Raw genomic sequence first — 27814 nt, forward strand, 5'->3', positions numbered from 1 at the left:
TCAGTTCAGACTTTGACTTGATATTAAAATAGTATTCAGTGTTTCTGCATAAATTCTATTTAGGGCAGAGGAAAGCAAATGTGTGATAGAATCAGGAGCAGAGCTCTTTCTGTGAAATCTTAGGTTTCATCCTTAGAATTCATGCAAAGTTTGTATTCCATTTTTTTCATGTTTGTATTAATATGAAACAAATATTTTTGCCCCAAATCATTGAGAAAATTAGAACCTAAAGGGAGAAGTGTCATGCTTATTTATATTAGGCTTTTGGCATCCCAAGCACATTGCCATATCCACCTGAAGATAGTTGTACCACAGTTTGAGAAGCACAGAATGGTTATGCTACACATCGTAAATAGTACTATAATATGATTATATCTATTTTTTTTATTCAGATATGTTATTGCAGTTATTAGCCTAAGAATAGCAAAACTGGACCCTCTTGCTTTTTGTTCATGTAGTCTTTGTTCATTTATTCATTAATTGCTTTATTCAACAAGTATTTATTGTCCCCTCTGGACCAAGCACTGCTGTCATTGCCAAGATATGTAAATGGACTAATCAGATAAAAAGTCCCTCTTCTTGTGGAGTTTACATTCTAGTGGAGAAAGACAGACGATAAGCAATAAACATAATAAATAAGCAAATGTTAGTCATAGTGGAAACAAACAAAAAAAAAGAGTAGAGTGAAGCTATTGGGAGTTTGGGATGTGTGTGCCCTGGTTGGAGGGGAGGTAGAATACAGTGATGAGGTGATTTGAGCAAATACTTGAAAGTCCTGAAGGAGAATGAGTGAGAGAAAAGGAGTAAAATAGGAAGCCAAAGGTATTTGGGGCCAGATCACATAAATCAATGTAAGGACTTTCACTCTGAGTGAAATAGGAAGCTGCTTTAGGGTTTTGAGCAGAAGAGTGACATGGTCTGATTTAACATTTCAGGAAGACCACACTGACTGCTGTGTCAGGGAGACATGTGCAGGAGCAGGAAAACCTGTCAGGGGTGTATTGAAATATTCCAAGCAAGAAATTATGGTAGCATAGAACAAGATGGTGGGGAAGGGTCAGATTCTGGATATATATAAAGGTAGGTCAGACAAGATTTGCTTACAGATTTCATGTTGGAGAGAGAGAGAGAGAAGTCAAAAATGAGTTCAAGTTTTTTGTCCTGAGCAACTGGAAGATCAGCTAAGATGGGGAAGACAAAGGTGCTAGGGTAGGATCAGGAGTTCAGTTTTTAACATGTTGAGTTCAAGATGTCTATTAGACATCCTAGAAGAAATATGAAGTACAGAATTGGGTATACATGTCTGAAGTTTGAGGGGTCTGGACTTAAGATGTAATTTTGAAGTCACCTGAACATACAAAGTCTTTAAAACCAGTAGACTGGAGTAAATTACCAAGGGAGTAAGTATAGAGAGAGGAGAAAACCAAGGACTAAATCCTGGGGCACTCCAAACAGAAGTTTGGGAATAACAGGAAAAACTAACAAGGGAAAGTAAGAAAGAAAAAAATAGTGAGGTAGAAGGAAAATCAAGAGAAAGTGTTGTATTGGAAGTCAAACAAAGGAAGTTTCAAGAAAGAGGAAGTGACATCTACGTAAACTGAGTCCTTGAATGAGACCCAACAGCACTGTTTTATCTGTGAATTAAACATGGCCTCCAACTCCTTGTTGATCCTCCTTTCCTCTCCCCTATCCAGGTAAGAAGCACAGAGGTGAGCAAAATCATCTCAGTGGGATCCATCTAAAGGTAAGACAACCCAAGAAAATTTGGCCATACAAAAGAGATAGGATCCTAGCCTTCAGAATTTATTGCAAAATTTGGGGTTTATTTTATGGAAATCAAAAATTAATTAAGTTGTGTGGAGAGATCATGCTACAGTCTTTTTAAGGCTACCCCTACTCTCTTAAGCATTTCTCTCATGTATGTGGTGTGAAAAAGTACAGAAGCCTACAAGGTCTTTCTTGAGGGAACAGAGGTAGTTAGATTAAGTAGAAACATTCTTCCATACCTGGTAGACCTACTTACTGAAAAGAGACTCCATGTGGGCCTTGTTTCCCACAAACATCTGTCTCCTGCGGTGTCAGGGAAGTGTATAAAGCAAAACAATTTTTACTGTGTTCAAAGAAAATTTCTACACAACTCTGGATATGACTTGAGAAGGAGCCCTATTACCCAGGTGTGAACTTCATCTCCTTGGAGGAAAAATCCCTGGAGCTGGGATCAAAGGCTGAGTCTTATAGGGAACAATGAATTGTAGATGGCCTTACTCAGACCATTTAGCTTTGGTGAGCTCATGAGAGCAGGATGTGGAACAGCAGCAGTGGTGCTGATTTGGAATTCTTTCCCATACAGTGGGCTGAACTAGAGTCCTAGAGCACGACAGTCAGTTCCGGGAACCACACAAAATGAGGGACAGTGGCAAACTAGGACAGCTTTGGAGTACCACTGACCATGGCAGCAACCCACATTGCTGAAGAATGATTGGAGGAATAGTCATGGGTTATTAATCTGGAGTACACAGACATAAACTAAGTAAGGTGTCTATTTTATAGCTAGGTGCATGTGTGCATTTTTCTGATTACCCACCAAAAAAAAAAAAAAAACCACCCAAAAACAAAAAAACAATGTACACCAAACAAAGGGTGTACTTGAGATACTTATCCAACTTAAGATAGAGATGTTGACAAGATTCCAGAAATCCTCTTCAAATATTGGAGAGCAACACCATATAAAAGGATTAGACTTAACTTGGGCAGTGTGTTCTAGCAGGGCAAAACAGATTTGGGTTCAAATGCTAGCTTTGCCACTAATTATGTGTCTTTTCACACTTAATTTAATCTCCCTGGTTATCTATTTATTTGTTTGTTTGTTTGTTTAAACTGGAAGATAATATTTATCTTTAGAGGGGTCATGACAATTGAAAGTAAAGTTTGTAAGACTTGGGGCATAGTAAACATTTGTGAAGTGGTAACTATTACCTGTGTAATATTACCCTGTGTAACACCCAATCCCTGAGTCAGGACCAATGGTTAAAAGCCATGAAGACATAGATTTGAACTCACATTTTGTTTTAATATAACAATTTGAACTATTTTTTAAATGGAATAAACTGTTATACATGGAACATCGTTCACAGTAGATCACATACTGGAACACAAATCAGCCCTCAACAAGTACAAAACAATCAATATCATACTGTTCATATTTTCAGACCACAACACTGTGAAACTCAAAATCAATAACAAGAAAAAATTTGGAAAGACAGAAAATACTTTGAGATTAAAGAACATCCTACTAAAGAATGAATGGGTTAACCAAGAAATTAAAGAGGAAATTAAAAATTTCATGGAAGCCAATGAAAATAATAACATGACAGCCCAAAACCTCTGAGATGCAGCAAAGGCAGTTATAAGAGGGAAGTACATAGCAATCCATGCCTTCCTAAAGAAAGAAGAAAGATCTCAGATACACAACCTAACCTTACAGCTTAAAGAGCGGGAGAAAGAAGAGCAAATAAAACCCAAAGCCAGCAGAAGATGGGAAATAATAAAGATTAGAGCAGGAATCAATGATATCGAAATAAAAAAAAAACAACACCAGAACAGTTCAATGAAACCAGGAGCTGGTTCTTTGTAAGAATTAGCAAAATTGATAAACCCCTAGGCAGATTGATCAAAAAGAAGGAAAGGACCCAAATAAATAAAATCAAGAATGAAAGAGGAGAGATCACAACCAACACTGCAGAAATACAAACAATAATAAGAGAAAATTATGAACAATTATATGTCAAAAAATTAGGCAATCTGGAAGAAATGGACAAATTCCTAGAAATGTATACACTATCAAACTGAAACAAGAAGAAATAGAAAATTTGAACAGACCCATAACCAGTAAAGAAATTGAATTAGTAATCAAAAATCTCCTAAAAAGAGTCCAGGGCCAGATGGCCTTCCAGGGGAATTCTGCCAAACATTTAAACAAGAGTTAACACCTACTCTTTTGAAGCTGTTTCAAAAAATGAAAATGGGAGGAAAGGTTCCAAACTCATTCTATGACGTCAGCATTACCTTGATTCCAAAACAAGACAAAGACCCCACTAAATAGGAGAACTATAGACCAATTTCTCTGATGAACATTCCCTACCAAATTTGATGGAACCAGAAAAGGCCCCAAATAGCCAAAGCAATTCTGAAAAAGAATACCAAGTCTGGAGGCATCACAATTCCAGACTTCAAGCTGTATTACAAAGCTGTAATCATCAAGACAGTATGGTACTAGCCCAAAAACAGACACACAGATCAATGGAACAGAATAGAGAACCCAGAAATGGACTCACAAACGTATGGCCAACTAATCTTTGACAAAGCAGGAAAGACTATCAAATGGAATAAACACAGTCACTTCAGCAAATGGTGCTGGGAAAACTGCATAGCGAGCAACATGAAGAACAATGAATCTGGACCACTTTCTTACACCATACAAAAAAATGAACTCAAAATGAATGAAAGACCTCAATGTAAAACAGGAAGTCATCAAAGTCCTAGAGAGAGAGCAGGCAAAAATCTCTTTGATCTTGGCCACAGCAACTTCGTAAACATGTATCTGGAGGCAAGGGGAACAAAAGCAAAAATGAACTATTGGGACCTCATCAAATTGAAAGCTTCTGCATGGCAAAGGAAACAGTCAGCAAAACTAAAAGGCATCTGATGGAATGGTAGAAGATATTTGCAAATGACATATCAGATAAAGGGTTAGTATCTAAAACCTATAAAGAACTTATCAAACTCAACACCCAAAAAGCAAATAATCCAGTGAAGAAATGGGCAAGAGACATGAATAGTCACTTCTCCAAAGAAGACATCCAGATGGCCAACCGACACATGAAAAAAAATGTTCAACATCACTCATCATCAGGGAAATACAAATAAAAACCACAATGAGATACCACCTTACACCTGTCAGAATGGCTAATATTAACATCTCAGGCAACAACAGATGTTGGTGAGGATGCAGAGAAGGAGGATCTCTTTTGCATTGCTGGTGGGAATGCAAGCTTGTGCAACCACTCTGGAAAACAGTATGGAGGTTCCTCAAAAAATTAAAAATAGAACTACCCTACAACCCGGAAATTTGCACTACTAGGTATTTATCCAAGGGATACAGGTATGCTGTTTAGAAGGGACATATGCACCCCAATGTTTATAGAAGCACTAGCAACAATAGCCAAAGTATGGAAAGAGCCCAGATGTCCATCGATGGATGAATGGATAAAGAAGATGTAGTGTATGTATATGTGTGTGTGTATATATATATACACACACACATATATGTGTATATACACACACACACACACACATACACACACACACACAATAGAATATTGCTCGGCAATCAAAAAGAATGAAATCTGGTCATTTGCAACAATGTGATTGGAACTAGAGTGTATTATGCTAAGCAAAAGTAGTCAAAGACAAATATCATATGACTTCACTCATATGTGGAATTTAAGATACAAAACAGATGAACATAAGGGAAGGAAGCAAAAATAATAAAAAAACAGGGAGGGGAATAAAACATAAGAGACTTTTTTAATGTTTATTCATTTTTGACAGAGAGAGACAGAGCATGAGCAGGGGAGGGACAGAGAGAGAGGGAGGCACAGAATTTGAAGCAGGCTCCAGGCTGTGAGCGGTCAGCACAAAGCCTGATGCGGGGCTTGAACTCGCTGACCATGAGATCATGACCTGAGCCAAAGTCTGAGGCTTAATCAACTGAGCCACCCAGGCATCCCAAAACATAAGAAATTCTTAAATACAGAGAAAAAACTGATGGTTGCTGATGGGGTGTTGGGTGGATGGATGGGCTAAATGGGCAAGGGGCATTGAGGAGGGCAGTTGTTGGGATGAGCACTGGGTGTTGTATGTAGGTGATGAATCACTGGATGCTACTTCTGAAATCATTATTGCACTATATGCTAACTAATTTGGATGTAAATTAAAATAATTAGATAGATAGATAGAAAGATAGATAGATAGATAGATAGATAGATAGATAGATAGATAGATAGAATAAACTGTTTTATGAGATTCAAAGCAACCATCTCTAAGATACTCATGTACAGACTAGATATCTACAGTTCTCAGAGATATTGTAAAATAATCATTGTTACTGCTAGGGCTGGAGTGGTTTAACTAAATGGTTTAGAGGTCTTTTCCAAAAGTAAAAATGTTACTGTAGGCTTCAGCCTCTGATACATGCCTCTTGTATTTATGATCAATGTTTATTGCACTTCTATGTGCCACTTATACCCTAGAAATATCCTCATGTTCTTCTGAAGACTGAAGTGATCATAAAGTGTTTCTAAACCATAAAGCATCATCTACATATAGGGGATTATTTTCTGAATTTAAACCCAGCAGTCCATATAATCTCTTACAGTAGGTCTTCACTTCCTCCTGCAGATCCATATCCCTTCTTTTCAGTTAGAGAATTGGGAGCCACCCAAGCACAGATTATCTCAATAGGGCTTGTTTTGCATATTTAAAGTGTTCAACTCCATAAACTGAAGAGGTGAAATCATGGCTGTCTGTTGTGTCTGATTCATCCAGAGGCATTTTTTTTCTATCTGCATCATTTAAATGGAAAATCTTTATTGTCCAATTGTACCAGGTGAGTGCCAAGTCATTCTGCTTTGCCTCAGATCCCTGTCCTACTCATGAGATGGGTCTGAATGTATAATTTAGATTCTATCATAAAGAGGAACAAACAGCCCAGATGAGAATAACCAATGAGAATTAAATTAAAAGGGTATTAGAGATCCAAGCCTGGATGAACGGCCACTGATTTTTGTCGGATAATTAAGTAGACCAGTCAGCTAGGAAAATACTTTGATTCTAACTATTTGTGTAACCGATATGTAAGCCAATAGCCAGGACCATAGCTGAGTGGTGTGGATAATCTCAGCAGCCCAGGCCTGGAGTGGCCCAGCTCTGACATGGCTAAGCATCTCTACAGTCTTGGCTTTACTTCTCCAACTTCTGTGCCCTTCAGGGTCTTCAGCTGAAAAATGAAGATTGGAAAAGATGAATTAAAGGCACCTTCAATCTTCAATGCATGTTGCCTAGTTATTTCTACTCAAATTCCGGGATCTGATCTGAGCTATTGAAACATGCGAATCTAACCTTCTTATGATAAACAATCATGGAATATGGGCAGTCGCCTCAGGCTTCAAACACTGGGGATCCCATATAAGGCAGTGGCTCAGAAAGACAGTCCTTAGCAAAAAGGAGAGCCATTATATGCTATCACTTGAAGTTCTTCTAACTTCAGCCTGAGATCACTCTCTCTCCTTTTCCTCTGGTCCCCAAGGCAAAGCAGATGGACTAGTTCCCCTCTTCTAATTTTATGTGCTTGTCCTGTGTGTGATCTTCATACACCGCAGGTTTGCTTTCAAGCCTGTCTTTGATTTATAAGAAGGTCTTCTGGGTGGTAGTATGGAAATAAGGGACACATAATATGATGTGCTCTAAGCTCTACATGCCCCAGAGATAGCTCCAAATACCCAACTCTTAGAGACAATCAATCTTAGAAACAGTTCTCTTTTTCTAGGTATCACTTACTACCTCCTGACATTACATTATATATTTATTTGTCTATTTTCTGTCTCCCGCACTAGGATGTAAATTCCTTAAAGTCGTGGATGTTATCTCTCTTATTCACCAATACATATCCAGGGCTAAGAAGTTATGCAAAAAATTGTTACAGATTATAGGAGTATAGGATCCAAGGCCCTCTGTTTTCTCACTTTCTTTCGTCTGTCTTCCAAGTACTCCATGGAATACTAAAAACTGCCCACAGGTGTATCTTGTTCCTTCACAGAGAAGAAAACTTAAAACCAGAAATTTTTAGTGTTTGTCTAAGGCACAAAGTCAGTTTATGGCAGACGCCGGAGGCTCTGCTCTTGGTATGCTTTCCACTCTGCCAAACCACCAAGAAGCTTTTACAAGCAGATAAATCCATTCCTCAGGGACGCTTCCTATTTGTTTATGCATCAAACAGGAAATTCATTTCTTTGTAACATTTCTGTCACTGGTGCCCAACCCAGAGCTCCAGATGTCCATCATTTCCAGTCTCATTTAAAGATCTGAGGTCACATGCCTTTCCTGAGTCCCCACCCAGGGCCATTTATTCCCCCAAAGGAGCTGGAGACCAACTGTTCCACTCTCTGCCCTCCCCCCATTGCCTCTGGCTCTCTTTGAGCCACCAGGGGACAGGGTGGATGATGGGGCAGAGCCTGAGGCAGTCCTGCTGATGAAGAAATCTCCCAGATTGCAAGTCCAGCTGTTAACACGAATGACAGTCAACCAGAAGGAATCCCAGAAACAGATGCCTCAAGCTCCCAGTTATAGTGACTAGGAAGGGGGTTCAGTGCCAGGGCCCACAATTCAGTCTTTCCTTTGTTGAGGAAGCCTACAGCCTAAAGATCTGTCAAGAGTAGAGATCTTCATATCGTAAAAGTGCCAAAGACCCAAAAAGACCCCTTAAGAAGAGATGGCTTTCAACTGGGAGGAAGTGAGAGGGATGAAAGAAAGAGGATTGCTGGGTTTTTACCAAGCAAGCTGGTTCCTATTTAAAATATAAAAGATGAGAAATGTGGGCATGACAACAATGACTGTTGTGACTGTTTTAATTAGAGAAAAATCAATAATATGTGCCATGGATGAAAGATGGTTTGGCTGTGCTTACTTCCACCGCCTGTTGCTCGTAAACGTGCATGCACAGCCCTGTCAGTTCATCTCATGCAACCTCCATGTCCTTTGCTGATAGACCAACCAGGGTGGGAAGCAAGGGGACTGTCACAAGGAGCACTCTGGAGGGAAGAAGTAGAATGCCTCTCCTGCCACCCACTGGGAACCCTCCTCCTAATTTCCACTTTAAAGAGGTGATATACAGAGAAGAACTATGAGTGAGGGGTAGGAAATGCAGAAGGAAAAAAGAAATCTTGGGAACAGAAAAAAATGAGAACAGTCAAAAAAGAACAAAACAACAGACTCACAGGCATTACAGTGAGACTGCCACACACAATGGCTTGCTACTGCTTAGACATTTTGGAGCTCAAAATAAGTCTATGTTGGTCAAAAGAGATAATTGGGTTACTTATGGGTGTGGTATTATGGTTGATTTTTATTTTCATCTTTATACTTTTTCTCCATTTTCCATTTTTTTCTATAATCAGCATGTATTATATTAGTCCCCCAAATGGCTCTGCCACATATCAGCTGTGCTTTCTTGAGCAATGGTCTTAACCTCTTTGTGCCTTAGTTTTCTCACCTGCAGGATGTGCATTAATATACCATCCTAGTTTTTGTAATACCTATAAAGAGCCAACCACAATTTTAAGCATAGAGTAAATACTTAACAAATGGCCACTGTTATCATAAAAAGGCATCTTATTTTTCAGTAAGCTAGGGAGAAGACTTAAGTTCACCAGAAGACCAAGCATGTCATCAGAAAGGCCTCCCTATCACTTTGGTCTTCCTTCCAACCTTTGCCACCGTATCAAACTTGACTTCCTAGGTGGTTTTTCTGAAAAGAATCAAAAGAAGCACCAGCTACCCATCCCTCACTCAGCATTGCTGAGTTTGGAAAGTGGGTCTGAATCTTCCAATGTACTGGCCCTGTGCTCACAGTTGGAGAGTCTCCCCTTCACCACACACAGCTTTTCCCAGGCAAACCTCTACTAAGGTTTAGATCAGCCATCTCATTGTAGGCATTTGAATTCTTCAGTGCTCCCTCTGAACTTACATCTTTTTGTTTGATCGGTGTCTCATTGAGAACATTGTCTCTTAGCCAGATAGACCAGCTCCCTGGGCCTCTTTTCTCCAAACAACACCAAGGGTTGGATGATGTAACATTACTTCCTCCTGGAATGTTCTATGTAGTGGTCAAAGTTATTCTGTTTTTCTCTGAAAGCCAACATACTACTTCTCTCAAGTAGTGTTTTACACCTGTATTTTAAGGCTGATTTTTTACTATGTAAGATGCTATATATATTTATGAGTAATTTCATACATCATCAACATATGAGAGATGAAATGTTGGTCCTCATTGCCTTTCTAGGTGGGAGTATGTGAAGTCTGGAGACACAAAGACCTGACAGAAATAAAGCCAAGACCCCCTTCAGGTATGTCTGTGCAAAGTCAAGTGGAGATCCAGAACACAGAGGCATATGTATGTCACATTTCCTACAGGACTTGTTGTGACATATAGCCAGGAACCTTTTATTAAGCTCAGCATAGAAACTGAGATATACCCAATTTGTCTGACCGTAGGCAAAGCAGAAGGTTGTATTACAACATAGTTCATTCTCCAAACAGCCCTCAGAATCTTTGCAAGCTCCTAGTGCCCAACACTGTAATGTTTCTTTGAAGCTATTCAGGGAAGCAACCTGAATGTGGTGATAGAAAAAAATTGGAGCGTGTATTTTTCAAATAACAGAAAGCCAACTGCTCTCAAAATCAAGCTACTTCTTGATAAATACCACTTTAGAATTAGAACACAAGAAGTATTGCTAGTAAGGAAATAGTGGTTAGTTGTAAAATTTTAGAGGGTCAGGGCATTTTTAATGATATAATAAAGATAATGTGTTTGGAGATGTATCCAAGTTTTAGGTCTAAAGTCTCTGCCAGGAAATAGAGAAGCCAGTGAAAGGTCTGGGCCTGAATTATAGGCTCATTATGATATACTCATCAAGGGGGCAAGTAGAAAGTTGAAGGACTCACACTTTGCCATTTCAAAACCTATTATAAAGCTACGGTGGTCAAAAAAGTGTGGTACTGGCACAAAGATAGACATATAGACCAATGGGATAGAATTGAGATTCTGTGCATCTGTGGCCAGTTGATTTTTCAACAAGAGTGCCAAACCATTCAATAGGGAACTAGAATTTTCAACAAAGAGTGCTGGGACAGCTAGATATCCACATGCCATAAAATGAAGCTGGACCCCTACCTCAAATCATATACAAAATTTAACTCAAAAGGCGTCAAAAATCTCAATAGAAGAGCTAAAATTATCAAACCCATAGAGGAAATCATAGAGATAAATTTTAATGATGTTGGATAAGTCAGTGGATTCTTATGACACCTCCAAAGCAGGAGCAAAAATAGATTGGACTTATTCAATATTAAGAATTTTGTGTATCAAAAGATATCAAGAAAGTGGAAAGAAAACCATATGCAAGAAAATACGTGTATATCATGTATCTGATAAGGGTCCAGTATCCAGAATGTAAAAGTACATATAACTCTTAGAACCCAACAACAAAAAGACAAGCAATTCTATTCAAAAATGGGCAAAGCACTTGAATATATCTTTCTCCAGAGAAGATATACAAATGGCCAACAAGCACATGAAAGGATGTTCCAACATCATTAGTCGTTAGGAAGATGCAAATCAAACCACACTGAGATTCACACTCTCTAGGATGGTTGTAATAAAAAAGAAAATAAAAAAGAGCAACTGTGCACTGCCTGTGGGAATATAAGATGGTTCAGCCATTATGGAAAACAGTAGGGCAGTTCGTCCAAAAGTGAAACAGAATTATCATAGTGGCCTAGCCATTCTACTCTTAGGTATATCCCCCAGCGAACTGAATACACCGATTTTCAATTTGTTCTCAAACAAGTACTTGTGTATGAATGTTGATAGCAACACTATTCACAATAGCCAACCCAAATGTTCATAACAGATGAAGGGATAAATGTATTATGGTATATGCATACAATGGAATATTAATTCAACTATAAAAAGAAATGAAATACTGATACAAGCTACAATGTCGATGAACCTCAAAAAAACATTATACCAAATGAAAAAAGCCAGACACAAACGGTTACATGGTGTATGAGTCTATTTATAGGACGTATCCAAAATAAGTGAATCCATAGAAGTAGAAAGTGGATTGGTCCTTGCCAGAGACTGGGGAGAGGAGGAAATGAGCATTAACTGCTTAATGGAAACAAAGTTTTATTCTGGGGTGATGAAAACGTTTTGGAACCAGGTAGAGGTGGTAGTTACACAACGTTGTGAATTGTTGACTCTAAAATGTTAATTTCATATTATGCAGATTTCACCTCAATAAAAAAATAAAAATCCATTTGCAAGCAATAAAAACAAAAAACAAACAAACAAAAAAGAGGGCTGGTAGAATATGGCAGACTCAAGCCCCCAAGTACCAATTCACATGGGTGGAGCTGTTCTTTGCCTGTCTTTCATTTGAGACAACCTCTGCTCTAGGCAGTTCCCACAAGGCCTCCTCTCCCAGCCAGCCAGACAGCAACTTTAAAGTTTGTCCCCTCCCCTCCACCCCCCACCCCCCACTCCAACTCTCCACCCTGCCTTTAGGCTCCTAAAAGCAAATATGCAGTCTCGGGGAGAGAGGGGGTGAGGTGGATCATTTTCTCGTAATAGACCAAACCACCAGGGCCAGTGATACTGATGTAAAAAATACTAAGGTTATAGGTTAAGGAACTGAGTGCTAGATATTTTTGTAATTGTGATGATTACAAGGCTGGCATTTTAAAAACAATTATTCCTTTTTTTTTTTTTTTTTAAGAAACAAACCCACACACCTGACACTCATGTTCAGTTTTATATAACCCTTTCATCTCCCACCCCACTTGCTTCTCATGCCGTATATGGGAATGTGTCTGCTTGACAACATGTGCATAAGTAATGTAAGGTCCGGATCTTGAGATGCGCAAAAGTTTCCACAGCCCAGTCTTACTGCTCAGCTTGTTAATAATGTCGGCTAGTCGGGCCTTCCTACTGTTCCAAAAATTTCACTCCTGTGGCTTCTTGGCTGGGTCTGAGGAATCACTCTACGAGGTGAGTGAACTCATTGGTGTGTTGGTATTTGAACTGTGGTCAGACGGTGAAAAAAAAATGGAGGGGTTAGTTCATAAAAGATATTCATTGATGATGCTCTTTTCCCTGTCTTCCTGAGTAGGGTATAAAACAAATCTGTTAACGTCCAAAATAAAAACAGAGGTGCTGAGGATTATTATTTTTACATGTCTTGCCTTAGGAAGAAATAAAAAGATACATGAAATGAAAGGATGCTTAAGACAATGTGGTGATTTTGTTCCAGAGAAACATTTGGGCCCTTTCCCTGGGAAAGGGGGTTAAAAGGTTGTCAGTGCTTTCTCCAGGGGCTTCGTCTGACAGTGAACATGTGTTTCCTCCCTTTAATCGACTCGCCAGTAGCCAGAAAGCTGCTTGTTTTCTGCAGAGGTTGTCAAAAATGATTTCAGTCTGGAGACGGTGAATGATAAAAGAGGTTTTCAAACACGGTTTTGCACTGTAGCATTCGCAGCCCCAGAGAGGAAAGATTGTATTACAATCGCGGTGCAAAGGGCCATGTTCCCCTGGCAAGAAAACAGAGCCTCCTTCAACCTGTTTGATGCGTCCCGGTATCTCAGGGAGCTGGAAGGTACAGGGCAGGACTCCCATTAAGAGGATGGTCTGGAAAAGCGGGGCTGTGGAGCATCACGTGGAAGAGAAAAATCCAGAGCCTCTCCCCTCCCAGAGCTCCTTTCCACTGTCCCCATGTGTCTGCTTCAGTTTGAGAGCTGCTTTCAGAGCCAAGTGCAGGACAGACTTGCAAGATGGGAGCAGCAGCGGGAGAACGGCGGCCTCTCAACAGCGACAGGCTCTGGGCATGGAAGCAGGCAGGGCGCCTGGGTGCCATCCGTATTTCCCACCCTGGATTTATGGGCATCGTAAGCCGGTATTGATGGGGTTTATGTTCAGAAAACTCAAGAGGTTAGTTGTGCCTTTCCAAAACACATGACGCAACCTAAGCATGCAAAGAAAAACGAGGCCTGCCATTCTCTGACATTTCCATTTTCTCAAGCGGGGAAAAAATTAAAAGCTGTGGTCAGTTCAGCAGTCCCCTTTTCAAGTGCCCTCCTCGTTTCTATTTGATGCTTCTGGTACTCCACTTTTGGAAAGCCCAGTATGGTGAACTTGGAACTTAACAGATGGATGATAAACGCAACCGTGATTATTTGCATTTCAGGCATAAGATTCCATCCTTCACTTTACACACACATAAGGATTCAGCGCAGAGTTACTTTGGCCAAAAGAAGCTTCCTGGAGCATGTATGATATTCAGTTTACAAAAATAAGATTTGATTTATCTGCACCTTTTCAGAAACACATCAGTGATATAAATCAAGTGTTGGGTACGACTACTCTTAACCTCCTGCTGAAGTCTGAAACACTGAAACACTGAACACTGAAAAGGAAAAGCCTAGACCACAGTTCCCTAGAACCTGAGTCCGACAACCTGTTTCACCCAGGAGGTTTTCATTATTGTCTTCTTAATGAAATACATGGGCGTGATTTACATCTTTCCCCTCTGCCTGCATAGCCAGATTCCATAACATCTCCTGAGCAGTAACTTGTCTTCTTTATTATTTCTGACATTATTTAAAATATTTTTAGCTCACCAGTGGCAAATATCCTTGCCACTGCAAAAAGATCAGGCTGATAGGTGGCTACTATATCCGGTAGCCCAGAAAACCAGAGAAAGGAGATGTGGGCAAGCTGAGTGCTGAACTGGCATTTTCATCTGATTCTGATTCTTTTCTAGCTATACAGTTTTATCACCACACAACTCATTCTCTGAATGTAATCAGGAAGGGAGTGTGGGTGGGGAGGGTCAGAGGCACCGTGCAACAGGTGCTTAGAAAGAGCTGGGTAACACCTTTCAAACAGTCCTTCCAGGCTCCAATCATAAATACATTGCGGGTGCCAGCTTTCACCATCTGAACTAACGGCATATGCCATGAACTGAGTGGTGTGACAGTCACAGGGAAGGACAAACTTTCAATGAGTAACATCCTCTGCAAAGTCTGAGCTGATGATCTTCCCGGTGCCAGCATATTTGGCCAATGTCAGAGCAATTTGGCTAAGTGGGCTCAATCCACTGCTTTCAGTCTATTGTGGTTCATAATCCCTATTCAGGATGGAGTGTGCTGCAGCCTAATGAATGTGGTAATGGAATCCTTGTGTATGTTTTTCCACAGCAGGGCGCAGATTAGCATAAGTGTCATATTCTGTGGGCTTGCCCACTCTTACTTCTCAGGCGTTGCGTATGCTGGGGATTTTTCAACTGGATAATAATAAGATGAATATGGCCCACATATGCAGGGAGAGCACACCATTTTTAGAAAGCAATCGGTAATAAATCTCACCTGGAGGTGCACTATGATAGATTAACTTTGCACTGTTGCTAAAAAATGTAATATTTTACACCAAGGATCCTGTAATCGGAGAAAGGAAGAATTAGATTGAATTTCATGCGGAGTTTTAAAGAATGTTGTCGTTTTTGAGCATGGCGTTGGGGAATACTTTATAGTTCTCCCAGTTTCCCATACTCGGAGCAAGTTCAAAGCTCTATCTGCACGTCACAGTTACTCAGAGTTGACGTTTTGTTCTCAGAGATGCCAAGTGGGAGAAAAAGACACTCTTGATGGGAAAATTTCATGGAAAGAAACAGGAGAGGGGGTGGGGAGATTGAAAAAGCGAGCTCACTTGCTTGTTCTACTTTAAAGATTAGAAGCTAAATGGAAAGGCAAGCTCCAAGGAAAATTTTCAAAAGGCATTTTCTTCCTATAGTCCTTTGAAGGGTATGCCTCAGTAAATACAAATGAGATTATTTAGAAGTTCCCTTAAGATAGGAATTAGACCTCATAGTGTTCATACCATTTCTAGAAAACCATTGTCAAACTTTCTGACTTTAAACAGTAAGTCATGGTCCCAGTAGTCTGTGACTTCAATAAAACTTCAGTAAAGCTTAAGATAAATGTAGAAGCTCCCAGCCTTCATCTCCCTTTCTGCTATCAGTGCAAAGGTGGTTTATTTAGTCTGAGTCGTTGGCCTCATCAGACCACGTGGATGAAATTCCAGATTTCTATGTTGCTCTATGATTTGAGCCAGACATCCAGTAGGTTAAGGAGAGAATGCCAAGTTAAGGATAAGAGAACTTCCAGTGAACCGAACCCCTTCATACCTCCTCGGGGAAGGGGGTGCTGCTCCTGAGAGTTCCCAAATTTATGACTTGTCCATGGCGTGCACATCACTTGAGTGGTGGTTTAGCATGACTAATCAGAGTGGTTTTCCTGGCACCCAGTTAGTATCGATATATATAGGCTGGGATAGCAAAGCATGTCTTGATGCTTTTAAGCATGGCGGCAGAGGACCAGCCTGAGCCTATTAATCAGCCTAAGGTAAGTGCTGCTTCCATCTCATAGTTTAATCTCCTCCTTTCTGCTGTGTTAAAGAAATTGTATCTGTGGCTTAAATAACATTTAGAAACGAAATTGTTTGCCAAGTGAATGAGACAATCAAACCAGTCGTTTAGAGTTGGGGATTAAATATGAATCTCATTTACCTTTATTATCCGTGCATTTCTCGCTAATCATCATAACTCAGACTATTTAAACTTCATTGAAAATGTAGCCAGTAATGGAGTGCCATTAATATTTGTTTGTAATGATTCCAGCCTGAGCTGAGCAAATCTTAAGAAAGCCAGCCCATCTTCTCTTGTGTTTGGGAAGCAGGGAGAAGCCAAGTTGGAGGATCTGGCCTGCCCTGCTTCAGTGGCTTCATGCACATTCAGATTACAATTGCCAACTTTCTTCCCAAGCATCTCTTCCTTGCAAAAGGGTATCAGTAGAACGAAGCTTTCCAAGAGAAAAATGCTCCAATGCCTGCCTCCATGTTGAAGTATCTTTAAGAGTCAGCTTTCTAGCAATAAATGCCACCAAGCTAGTTAACTGAGACCACCAACTGCAGAAGGATTTCCAGTTGGAAATTTCATGGAGGCAGACTCCTCCGGCCCCCACCTTGAGCCCTTTTAATCTCATCACCCATTCCCTCCAATGTGGTAGGAAGAGACTGGGTGGCAAGTGCATTTAAGACTCCAAGGAAAAGGGCTGTAAAGTCAACCTTGGTAACTTAACTGAAACAGTATATGTGTAAATCCATCGAAAATCCCTGGCCTTTTACAACTCCTGTCCCAATGGAAATCAGATCATAGGACTGTTTACAAGAGACCACGATTCATTTGGATAAAGACCCATGACAGCACAGCCCAGGATTATTTGAAATTTTAGTAACCTAAGCTTTAAAAATATTCTAAAAGCAAAATAATGAGGGGCAGGTAATTGCCACGAGCTAATTACTTATGATATTTCATATATATAATCGGCGAACAATCTCCATAAATGTCAGCTCATGGCACTTTGGCAATCACTTGTAATTTTTATTGTTTAAAGAAATGTCAACATTTCCATTTTCCCCAACTTCAGTTAACCTGGGCCCTACCCACGGTTAAATGGGCCCCCGGAAGAGCGCTTCACCCGGCCGTTTCAGAGCATTCCACAGTTTCATAGCTGAGCCAGTCCCTGGTTTACCTACAGTTTTGCTACTAAAAGAAAACAAAAACAAAAACAAAAAAACCAAGCATGAAATGCGTACAGAGGAGTTTAAATGTTAAAATGCAAGATGATAGATGCATTCCTGATTTTCTGAACAAACAGATTTTATTCACATTTCAGTTAGTCATTTCATAAGCGTGGGAGAAATTTTCAGGAGATTCACAAATTTGTTTTGTTGGTTTGTTCTTTTTTCAGTTCTTTTTTAGCCACTTGGAAATCATTACTCTGAACAAAGGAACTCCACCAAAAGACTCCTTAACAGTCCAAAGAGAAGAAAGAGGGCAGAAGGTTATGGTCAGGGTGGACAAGACCAGACCCCAAGTGGATCTGAAGCCCACCAGCACAGCCAAGGTGTTTCCCATTGCTCACTGCCTTCTCTGCACTCTGCCTCCAGCACCAGCGGCACAGGGGCCTCCTCAAGAGTCACCAAGTCCATTTATACTTTATGAATCAACTGCCATCAGTCCTGAGACCCTTACTAAAAACAGCTGCACCTAAGCAAGGTGTGTTTCCAACACCAGAAAGAGGCTTTAAAAAGTTGACACGAGAAAACAAGGGCTGCACTTCCCAACTCTGAGCCCAGGGTAAGCAAGGCTGTGGTCAGGGTGGGATCTGAGAAGCAAGAGATGTGGAGGAGGGATCTGAATTCTCAGGGATTAAAGGAATCAGTGGGTAGAGAGAAGCAAAGGAGTATGGGCACAACACAGGCAGCAGTAGCAGCCTCCCTTTGCAGGGTAAGGCGGGGCAACTGTGGTCTGAACAGTGGAAAAGAGGCCCGTTGGGAAAATGGACAGCAGGACTGCTCCCTGAGTTGGGCTGTCTCCAAATACAGCCAGAATGGAGATCAAAATCCCTGCTCTCCAGAGCCTATTTACTCTGCCTGGTTTACCCCACCCTCTTTTCCTTGACTTTTCCAATTTAGGGAACCTCATTGTTGGGGTCTTCTCCATTAGTGTTCTCTGATCAAAACAGATTTCATCTTTGAATCAAAAAGGTTTTGGTATGGAGCTTCAAAGCACATAAAAGGATAGCAGATGGGGGCAGTGTGAAAAGAGAAGAGATAAAAAAATATATAAAAAGACCATCAGTGAATGAGAGTGAAAAAAAATTCTCACCTGCTAGCAATTCAATGAGGGGGAAGAAAGATTATTTGAGAGAGGGAAGACATCAACACTTACTTGGCTAAATCCAACCAAAAACAGAAATATTATTGGGGTGCCTGGGTGGTTCAGTCGGTTAAGTGTCTGACTTAGGCTCCGGTCATGATCTCACAGTTCGTGGGTTTGAGCCCCACATCGGGCTCTTTGCTGTCAATGCGGAGCCTGCTTTGGATCCTCTGTCTCCCTCTTTGTCTGTCCCTTCCCCACTTGGCTCTCTCTGTCTCAAAAATAAACGTTAAAAAAAAAAAAAGAAATTTTATTGAAGCTTAAAGGGGGAATAAATTGAAATGTGCTCTAAGATTAATTTGGTACCGTGTTTAGATTATTTTGGGTGTTCTGAATTTAAAGTAATAGTCTATAAAAACCTTACACTTTTAAAAATCAGGTGTAGCTTTTGAAGGGAATTTTGTGGGGGTTTTGTTTTCTTGTTTTTGTTTTTTGGTTTTTTTTGGAAAGTTGAAAATAAATTCCTTAACATTATTTTGTCTTTGTAAGGTGGGATTTCCTGTCTGCCACCCCTCACTCTTTACAACTATTATTCTCTGTATTTAGAGAAGCACAGATTTGAGCAGTTTCATTCAGGTCTGAAAGAATAGAAGCACCATGAGAAAACAGTCTCCTTGTGTCCCTGTTTGGAATGAACGCCATAAGATGAAAATTCTCTAGACGGATATCATTAGCCCCCTAGTTAAGATTAGCATTGTATCCCTCTTCCATAGCCTGTGATGACAGAATGAGCCAAGGAAAGAAAGGTGTTTAAAATGAGTGATAGAATGAATGAAACTTACTAGTAACAAAGAGCTTAGTAATGGAGGGGCAAATGAATTTTCACTGAGGCATGAATCAGTAGTCCATGGGTTGCTTCTTAAGTTCGTGTTTAGCCCCGCATGGGGCTCTGTGCTGACAGCTCAGAGCCTGAAGCCTACTTCAGATTCTGTGTCTCCCTCTCTCTCTCTGCCCCTCCCCTGCTAGTGCTCTGTCTCTCTCTCTTCTCTCTCTCTCTCTCAAAAATAAATAAACATTAAAAAAAATTTAAGTTCATGTTTGTTTGGAGAAGATATGACACTTGGATCCTGAACTGGGGTAGTACCAAATTTTGAAAGCAAATGGTACTTTCTATTTTAGATAGACATTATCTCAGAACTTCTTTTTATTAGTAAAACACAGCATGTATGTATTCTACTCTGGTAACAGTTTTTAGTCTTCCTGTATCAATGCTTTCTTAAACCACTCTATTCCTTTTTGGAGTGCAACTGAAACATAAGTACTAATTTATAAAATCATTGAAAGAACATGCTAGTGAAGTTCAAGAAACAGAAAAGATGTATTCTAGAATATTATATATGTTTTCGGATCAACTTGTAATTTTCTGAAATATTGCCACAGACTTTTAGTGGATCAAACATCAAACATAAATGGCAGTTCAGTAAATGTACATGTTGGTTGAAAAACATTTTTTCATCAAGCTACAATATATTTGGCCTTTTTCAACTCTTTGTGAACACAGTTATGATACATCTATCTCTTTTCATCTCTCTTATCCTAGAATGTTATTCTGATTTTATTATATTTTTACCACTATTATAATGATATGACATCAACCCTAGATTGTGTGCTCTGATTATTTTACATACATTTGCTGTCAGGATAGGGCACTTTTAACTTCAGTAACAAATGATTGCCAATCTCAGTGGTTTGACACAGGTTTATTTCTTGCTCATGCTGCATTTCCAATGTAGGTTGGTAGGGAAGCTTAGCTTCCTCTAATCACCCAGGGACTCAGGCTGTTAGAGACCCCATCTCAAAACCTGTTTGGGGGAAAATTATGCACTGGTGCTTTAAGCTTTGCCCAAGACTTAATATACATCACTAGCATGCACATTTCATGGGCAAAGCAAGTCACATGAGCACCTAACTTCAAAGGGCCAGGGAAATGAAACCCCTTCCATTTACCTAAAAGACAACCTGGATAATTTGCAAACAGTATTGATATCTATCCTCTTTCTTCTTCTTCTTACCCAAAACTGGATTAAACTTTTCTGAAAGCCAAAGACCAAGTCATACTTCACTTGAAATTTGTGTAGCACAGTGCTTCACAAGACACGTATTATTCATTAACTATTATAATGTGAATAAAAAGCAAAAGGCATGATAATTTGGAAGATCAAAGCACTGTAGCCACCATATAAATCATTGTATGTTTATTAGGTGCTTACTGAGCACAATAACAGCTATAATTTTCCAAGCCCCTGATACAGAGAGGATACTAAACTAGTTGTGTCACATACATTTTCCCTAACATACACATACTATATAAGCACACAACTACAAAAGGGAATTTTTCTTACTCCAGTTGAAGACTGCGTTATTGAGAGATTAACTTGCCCAAAGACACTGAAGAGGGTAGCAGAGGTGTGATAAGAACCTGTGTGTGCCAGACTGCTATGGCCCTGCTTTAGCCACTCTGGTACTCCCAAGAGTGGAACATTAGCTTCGTTGCATCCCATCAATCTGCTACCCCTGGGTCTATGCACTTGCTGTTACCTCTACCTGGAAATCTGATCTCCCCATAGGGCCTTTTCCCTGTATTTTCAAGTCTTTGCTCAAATCCTAGGCCCTGTCTGACCACCTTACCTAAGTATTCAGAACTACTCCCCCTAGCCAAACCCTGCATTTCCTGTCCCCGTCTCCTGCCTTATTCTGCTCCAAAGTCTTGTCACCATCTGACAGTCTATATATTTTTACTTACTCATTTTGTTCTCCATCACTTTCCTCGACTGGAACTTAACAAGAACAGGGATTTTGGTCTGTTTTATTTGCTGCTGTATGCCTGACTCTCTGTACACATAGCACATACTCCATAAACACCAAATGGATGGGTTAAATGAATGATACAATCACACCTACTACTATACAAGATGGTTTTAGATGAAATAGAAGCATTTATAATTTATAGTAATTTATAGTGTGTGTTAGAGAAACTTGAACTAGCACATCAAACCATGCTTTTGAAGATATTGTTAGTGGAGATATCAAGTTATCTTTTTAAAGAGATATTTTTTTTTCAACGTTTATTTATTTTTGGGACAGAGAGAGACAGAGCATGAACGGGGGAGGGGCAGAGAGAGAGGGAGACACAGAATCGGAAACAGGCTGCAGGCCCTGAGCCATCAGCCCAGAGCCTGACACGGGGCTCGAACTCACGGACCGCGAAATCGTGACCTGGCTGAAGTCGGACGCTTAACCGACTGCGCCACCCAGGTGCCCCTTAAAGAGACATTTAAATGCTGTATATCTTAGCTTGGCTAGAGGTTATAGAGTGAAATAAATAAATAAATAAATAAATAAATAAATAAATAAATAAATAAATTCATTGAGCAGTACACTTAGGATCAGTTCATTTTACTTTATGTTATTACTAAATTTAAAAATAGGAGCATTCAAAACAACAACAAATCCGTAAGCAAAGAACGCCAAAATAAAAATATCAAGTATTTGATACTTTGGGCAGTAGTCGGATATAACAAAAATCACAGTGATAGACTTTGGTAACCGCATTGCTAGATCTTGCTGTGTCTCAGCAAGGGACTCCCAATTTTGAAGGGAAGGGGAAATAGACAAATAATATATTGCCACACAAGACGTTTGTCATTTGAGTGATTCTCACAGAGCTGTGTGATCTCAGAGGAGGAGAAGAATCGTGTAGAGTGCGTGGGTGACAGGAGTTGGTCCTCAAAGACTGGGCAAGGCACAGAGGAGTAGTCGCCACCACGGGAACATTTCCTTATTGGTCCTCAAGTCCAATGCTGAGGTAGACCTGGGAAGTCACTGTTTCAGAACCAGCTCTTACATTCAACTCTTAGGCCTGTGCCTTAGCAGGCTCCCAGAGGAAATGGAGAATAACAGCTCCTTTCTTCTTCTCGACGAATACCTGAAATCTGGTTGCCATGTGTCCCACCTTCTCTGTTCTGAAGCTGGGGCCATGGGCAGCACTTTCTTCCTGGGGGGAGCTTCCCTTTGGGCAGTGAAGTTTGTGGAGCCTTCACCTGCCTGCTAGTAAGGCAGCTCAGGGAAGAACACTCTGGTTGCCAGCACCATTTCTGGCCTCTAGTTCCTGCAGAGAAAGCCACAGGACATAGGACAGTCACTAAGGCAAAACAGACATTGCACCTTAACAAGGAACACAAAGTAAATTCCTTCTCCCGTGACTGTTTCCCTTCTAACGAGCAGCACCTCCTGGTTCACCAACTGTGGGGCCCAGAGGGCTGCAGGGGAAACTGATTGGGAAAGACACATTTTTGCCATGCAGAGCCATTCACCGGGGAATTGGCCTCAGCACAACACCCCCTTCTACACAGATCCATCAAAGGCTCCAGAGCCAACATCTTCATATTTAATTTGCACAACCCTGGCAAGTTATTGACAAAATCATCATCATCATCATCATCAAGTATTCCCTGGAGAATGTCTTAGTTTGTGTCCAATTCAAACTACATACTCAGATTTGGTGACTGGCTCGATCCTCCAAATGGCTTTGTGCTTCTTGGCTGACTTGTCACCAGGGGAGGAAACCGCTGGCAGGGCAAGTGAAGAGCATCATGACTCACCCTCCGAGGTCAGCCCTTTGAAGCCAGCTCCCTTCACCACCTACCCACATGCACCTTCTGCCACACTGGTCTCCTTTCATCTTGGTTCAAATCTCGAAGAGGAGAAAGAGCAACCTTCAAATATGTTTATGGAGAGAATACAAGCTCATTAAGAAAAAGGAGGGAGGGAAATCTTGTTACCCTTGCAGCCACCTGCAAGTTACTCAGGTTTAATCATTTGGAGGGAAAGAAAGCAATTTAGAGGGAAAAAGAGAAAAAAGACAAAGGACAAGGCCAGCATTTTGCCTTCTCTGTTTTAGGATGAAATTCCTTCATTCTGATGCAAGCCAATAACCCTTGGACTGTACTTCTTAAAATTACCGATGCGTTAAGCTCTCTGGCAACATTTTCAACCTTGTCTCACATTCTGTTTACATACATCCAAGGAAGCCTATCATAACTGACCTTAAAGGCCCAAGTTTGCTAGAACATGTGTCTTTCCAGGGAGGTTTCGTTGCCCTGGGCACCAGAAAGTGTTCTTTATCACACTTCCTCCACGAAGTCTGCCTCAGAGCCAGAACAGTACAAGACCCCCAGTTATTTCAAGTGTATCTGTTTCTCCCCAACAGAAGACACCTTGAGGACAAAGACAACACTGTTGTGTCCATTATGGGCTCAGCATCAACCAGTGATAAGACCTCATGGAAGGGCCATTTTATAGATTCAAAGGATGATGGTACATCATGGCTCTGATGGATTTTTATGAAGCACATCCACTCAGCCCTCCTGTTGAACCAGTCCTTGCATACAAGGCCATTTAACAGAACCAGGGAATGCCAAGTCCAGCAGTCACCTCAGATTTTAAAACTCAGTACAGACCTGCCAACAGTGAATTCCCTCTACCTCTCTTTCACCATCAAGCACCAGAATTACCTTCAAGAAATTTCTAAAAACCCATTTTCCCTCAGAAGCTCACCCTCATTAACCTTACCTCCTATCTTCTCTTTTTCTCTAAGCTCCAGGTTACTTTGCACATTTTGGCATTATTCTTTGTAATTATTCTCTAGTCATTTCACAACATTAAGTGAGATGATCCATATTAAAATGCTGTGTAAACCATAATACACTCTCTAAAGGCATATTACTTTTATGATTGAACCTTGAATTAAAGGAGTATGCCTTCATTATTAGAATTAAAACAGTGCCCCACACAGAGCAGGATTATAGCAAACACTCCCATACTAACTAGCCAATCGTGGGCAGTGGAGACAAGCCAGCATGCAAACAACCCAAGCAGCTGTACCTGGGGTCAGACTTGTGATTTAGTTAGTAAAGACATCTCTGAGGTCAGCCAACATGGGTATAAATTCTGGAGCTGTCCCTTCCTGCTTAGTGAACTTAAGATAAGTTATTTAATATTTCTAAGCCTCGGTTTACTCATCTGTGAAATGGGAGTAACGACAATGTCTACCTCATGGAACATTGTGAGGAGTTAGTGTAAAGAAGCTGATGAATAGTAGGCACTCAGAAATGAAATCATAACTATTCCCATGATTACTAGAGACAAATATCACATGCCTCAGGTGCCCTACTGCCTTTTCTGCAGATTTTCATACCATCAGTCACCTTTGCTAGAAGCTAAGGAAAATTATAAGTATGCCTAAGTACCTCTGAAAAAAGTGGGACACACACCCCGCCCCCCCCCCCCCCCCCCCCCGTATGCACACTGAAGGCAGAAGGTAAGCCTCTCTTGCTGCTCTCCGAGCCAGGTGTCGACAGCTCTGCACTCACCATGGCAAAATGAAACATTATAGATACAGAAGAAAGGCCAGAGTGCCATCAGTTAAAATATTAATGGAGGTCACTTCTGAGTAAAGGAATTATGAGAGTGCTTGTCTGGATTCTAAGTTGCAGGCAAGGGGCAACTGGATGGCTCTGTCAATTAAGCATCCGACTTCGGCTCAGGTCATGATTCCCCTGTTCGTGAGTTTGAGCCCCGTGTCAGGCTCTGTGCTGACAGCTCAGAGCCTGGAACCTGCTTCGGATCCTATGTCTCCCTCTCTCTGCCCCTCCCCTGCTTGTGCTCTGTCTCTGTTTCTGTGTCTCTCAAAAGTAAAATAAACATTAAAAAAACAAAACAACAACATTAAAAAAAAAAACAACTAAGCGGCAAGGAACAAAAACCTTCTTTGCTTAAGTAGAAAAAGAATTTACTGAATTAGGGAGTCCACTGGGGAGCCCACGGAAACAATGGGGAGTCTGAGGAACAAGCCTGAGAAACAGGCAGACACAAGGGAATCTCACAGCAGCCAGGACCACAGCCTAAGTCCTACCACAGGATCACAGGGTGAGAACCTCACTGCCCCTGCCCTCTGGGTGTCCCAACAGGTATCGTGGCCCCTGCCAATACTGGACCCACCCACACCCCGTTGCTCCAGGCACCAGAGAACAGACCTGTCTTCTCCCACCCAGATCAGTTCCTTACTGTGCTGGCTTCAGTGTCACTTGGTTCAGATTCAGACACCTGACCAGGATATGCATCTACTGGCACCATGGGTATACGCCTCCTCCCCACTGGGCTCTTGAAGGGACTCACGCTGTGAAGCAGCTTCCAAAAAGTGACTTGAAAACCTGGGCAAAGAGTGGCAAGTATTTTCTATAGTACAAGTGCTCTTTAAGGTTCTTTTCCTCTCTACTTACCATGTGTATGTACACATATGTATTTTACATACAGTAGCAATGCACTTTGTTTTTAAAGATACAACTTGCATTTTTCAGGTATTTTTAAGTCTTTCCACACATCATTCAAAATCCGTGAAACTTTCAAAGGATAAAGGAGAAACAGTCAAAGGAGCAGCTGAGAGGCCAGTGAGTGGGGCACTCGGGGCGTATGTATATTTGGATTTTAAGATGTAGCGAGAATGAAATGATCAAGAGACCAAATTGAAAAACTATGTTTGACACCTTTTTTCCTTCCCCTGCTCTGAAAGCAGGGGGATATCTAATTGCTTCTGTTTCCTCCAATAATAATCCCATAAATAACAAAAAGGCCTAGTGTGGCTCTATTCCCTCAGTATCAGATAACTATCTTGACTGTTTATGCAGTCGACGCATTAATTTTAGTGCGGGTTGGCTTTTTACTTCTTTGAAAGGAGCCTCGGACAAATCCTCTTTGAGCTTTGCATTGAGCTCGGCTTTGCAGCCAAAATAAATTAGTAAAGTCTAGAACTTTGTTTTCAGAGTTTGTCAAGTTCTTTCCAGTGAAGTCTTTCCTCCTGTTCCAGATGTTGTGGTTTTCTTGACTTCAGCTTCTATTTTCCTGCCACATGAAAATGCCAACGTCTCATTTGGGAGATCTCACGGAGAGCCAGAGAATGGTGGACACAGCTCATCTCCTCAAACATGACCAGAATGATTTAAATACAGGTACTGCTTCAGCACTTGGGGCTGAATTCTTACGTAGGTACATTAACTTCTCAGAACCCTTTCTTCTGATAACGGTCCTTACGTAAACTTGGTTTATTTTATGTTCTGCAGGGGCAGAGTGAGGTGAAGAATTGGGGCAAATTGGGAATTATTCTATTACAATAAAAATATTCCAGATCATTGGACAAATGATAATTTGAGGCTTGAGCTATTCAGGGAATGGTCTCAGTTTTCCACTTCTCTGTGTATTAGTAACACAGACAAAGCATGTGCAGAGCCAGTAAGACCAGAACCAACTCAGCCAACCCAGAGTGACATGTTTTAGCTACAAGACTGGTTTGTGGTGTGTAATCAGAGACACAGTCTTACTGCCTCAAAGTATGGTCACTATGTCCTTACATTAATATGACCAGTTAACCAAGAGCATATAAAGAAATTTGGATTTCTCTGTGCTCCCTTGAAAATGTCAGACATGATCTTGTTTTCCACTGGGACATATACAAAATGTAACTTGAGAAGAAGTAAATTATTGAATGAGCATTGGTGAATTTGTTCAAAGAGCAAATTTCTTTGAAGTCTGACTTTTTCTAGTTTGATATTCTGTGACTCTTAAATTTGATTTACTTTCCATATATCTATAAACTTATTCCATAAATGTATTTTATAAATTTATATTTACATATAGATACATACACATATATGTCTGTCTTTGACCTTTGTAGAATTTTTCATGAACCATCTGTGCTTTGATATCCTGAATGTACTCATGTCAGCCTTATTTTTATCATTAAGCTAGATTATTAGAGTTTTTAATCCTCTTCAAGGATTGAGGATTGTGTTTTGAAGACCACCACCTGCAAGCCTTTTAGGAGGTGCCATTGGTACTCTTTCTGACATTTTAATAAATAGGAAAATAAATGCTGCCCACCAAATTGTCTAATGTCAACACTTACCTCATCCAAAATGAGTGAGTCAGTTTTAATAGATTTACAGTATGTGCTGAGTACCTACAATTTTTTCAGCACAAACATATGCAACTTCTTTTCTCCCCAGACTTCAGTCTTCAAAACTATAACTCACCTCATTTCTCTGTGCCTCAGCTTCCTTATCTGTACTATAAGGAAGGTAAATTTAATG

General features: G+C 40.5%; 1 long non-coding RNA gene across 1 annotated transcript; it reads left to right on the top strand.

The window, feature by feature from the left end:
• The first annotated feature begins 1692 nt into the window (after positions 1-1692).
• LOC128311365 (uncharacterized) lies at positions 1693-25891 on the top strand. The gene is made up of 4 exons (XR_008289768.1): positions 1693-1744; positions 10118-10181; positions 17701-18089; positions 25640-25891. It is a non-coding gene; the product is annotated as an uncharacterized LOC128311365 (long non-coding RNA).
• The last annotated feature ends 1923 nt before the right edge of the window (positions 25892-27814 follow it).

This window comes from Acinonyx jubatus, chromosome A3 (assembly GCF_027475565.1).
Source record: "Acinonyx jubatus isolate Ajub_Pintada_27869175 chromosome A3, VMU_Ajub_asm_v1.0, whole genome shotgun sequence".
Taxonomy (NCBI): Eukaryota; Metazoa; Chordata; class Mammalia; order Carnivora; family Felidae; genus Acinonyx; species Acinonyx jubatus.